Source organism: Myotis lucifugus, unplaced genomic scaffold (genome assembly GCF_000147115.1).
Source record: "Myotis lucifugus unplaced genomic scaffold, Myoluc2.0 scaffold_2, whole genome shotgun sequence".
In the NCBI taxonomy this organism is placed as follows: domain Eukaryota; kingdom Metazoa; phylum Chordata; class Mammalia; order Chiroptera; family Vespertilionidae; genus Myotis; species Myotis lucifugus.
The window spans coordinates 572,243-574,805 of record NW_005871050.1 but is presented as its reverse complement, the minus strand read 5'-3'; positions in this window follow the sequence as shown (position 1 = coordinate 574,805).

The window sequence follows — 2,563 nt, the reverse complement described above, 5'->3', positions numbered from 1 at the left end:
AACCCGCCCCCTCCTCATCTGGAAAGCGCGGGTCACCCCACTACCCTCTCCTAGCTCCGCTCTCCGCTTCCACCTACTTGCCTGTCCCTCCTTTGGTTCTCTTGTCCTGCCTCCCACCTAATCCGTCTTACTTCCACTTTCTCTATGAGGTTGTAAAGTCAAGCTTGTGCCGTTACTGCGCAGGGGGGCGGGATTTCCCGGCCACCCATCCCCACCCCAAACTCCGCCCCCTCGCCTCCCAGCCCCCGCACTTCTTCCGGAGCAACCTGGGAGTTGTAGTCCAACTTGTGCCTCTAGTCTATTCAACCAAGTACTGTGGGCCGGGAGCTCCCTCACTCGCCGGTGCCTGGTTTGCCCAGAGCGTTGAAGGAGGAAGCGGCTGAGACCTCCGGGCCAAACCGTGGTTCTCAGCACCGACTGACTGTGGAGGCCAGGAGTGCTCCCCAAATTCCCCGCGATGGGAAATGGGAGAGGGATAAGTGAGGCAAAGCCCGAAATGCTGGGAGCCGTCTCTAGGGCGCGAAAATTGTGAAACCCTCTCAGCTCCTAGTTTAGAACTGGAATTTGCGAAACTTTAAAAATGAGATATGAAAGCTGAGTCTAGAATTGCCCCGAGACTGGGCATCCCAACCCCCACCTTTTTATGGCTTGCCCGAGGCTGTTGAAGAACTTTCTGATTCCTCTATAAAAGTAAAGAACTAAATACATTTACCCGATCTTTCTACTGTGCCATATTCTTCTGCCAGTCTAGAGTTGGGGACAGGGTCCAGCGACAACTCGGGCCTCCCTTCAGATCGTGAAGGGCCCTTATTGCTGGCCACGGCCTCTTCTCCTTTTCTCCTCGGGGGTTCAGACTCACTTCAACAAACCTTTATTGGGCATTTTCTTTGTACCATGCACTGGGCTAAAGGCTGGGTGCAGCAACTTCTTGAAAGACCTCCCCAATAAGCTGGTCGCAGTCTAGTCAGGGGATGTCTGCTGGAGTAGAGGTTCAGAAAATGGGGAGGAGCGATATTGCATCTGAAAAGGGGGTCTGGAAAGCTTTTCTGAAAATGCTGAAGATTACACTGGACCTTGAAACGTGGGAAGGATTTACAGGACCTGACATAAAAAACAAACAAACAAAAAAAAAAAAACCACAAAACCCAGTGGGCAAAGTCCAGGGTGGAGGGAGAGGTCTGTGAGAAAGTACAGGACGACCTAAGAAAAAGAACACACCGCCCTGTCAGATGCCCAGGATGTGTGGGCTGTGTGAGCAGCTCGCCTGAATGAACTAAACTCCCCGAAAGGACCAGAAACACCCTATGAAATTTGACCTTGATTCTTTGAGTGAGGAGCCAATCCCCAAAGTAGAAATGCATGAAATTTAAGGTAGGTGCACAAACTCCTAATTGCCAAAAGTAAAATCTTATTTTTCCAGTTCTTTCCCTATTGTGGTTCCATCAGATTTGCTCACACTTGAGGATACATCTAATGATTTTTGAAGTTTATATAAAATGTATATTAATCAGACATTAGGATGTTTGTTTGTTTTGCAAAATGGATCTAAACTTTTGCTATCTATTCTTTCAAAGATATATTTTCAAATATAGTTTATTTTCTGGCTTTACTTTTTTTTGAACACAGCAACTAATGTAATTTAACTCACTAATTATTTGTTGAACATCTATGTAGCAGGCCCTGGTCTAGATACTGAAACTTGGGTGTGGAAGAGGTTCTTGTCATTTGTTCTAGGCACAAGTTTAGAATCATCCTATCTAATAATAGACAAACATGGTAATTGACCGTACCTTCGCTACGCCTCCCATTGGCTAAGCAGCAAGATATGCAAATTAACCACCAACAAAGATGGCGGTTAATTTGCATATGTAGGCGTGAAGTGGCGGAGTGAAGACTGAAGGCAGCTCCGGCCAGAGCAAAGGCCTGGGTGCCGGAGGAAAACTGGTGCCGGCAGCCAGGGGAAGGGAAGGCCTATTGCACGAATCTTTTCATGCAACAGGCCTCTAGATATCAATAAAATGCATCCTTATCAATAAAATAGGTAATACAAAATGAATTTAGACATTGGGGTTGCAAGTACTTACTAGTAAGTAATAAGTAATATATTTTTGTATACAATTTTGTTAAACAAATGGAAAAACGTACTTTGCTTATGAATTCAAACAGACCAACTTAAAAAATTAGAGAACTGAAAATTGTTTTGCAGTGTTCTCTCACACACCATTGTGAATTATCTCACATGACATTGTCATGTAGCCCAGCCTAAAAGCAAAGCATTTAGCATCCCCCAAGATAAAGCAATAATGTTGGTCATATTTTCATTTGTTATTATAATTACACTATCTCTATGTTCTCCTAATTTATTTCATCACAACATCTATACTCATGGGTTTGCTTGACTATAAAAATGCAATTGCACACAAATCATCTATGCTCAGCAAAACATGAAAATTATGCAACGTAATTTTTTCCATATACAAGCTCAACCTGAAGTTAGAGTTACTCTCACACACATCCTCTAGAGTTACTTTCCTTTGAGCTTTTTTATGACAAGAAGAAATTA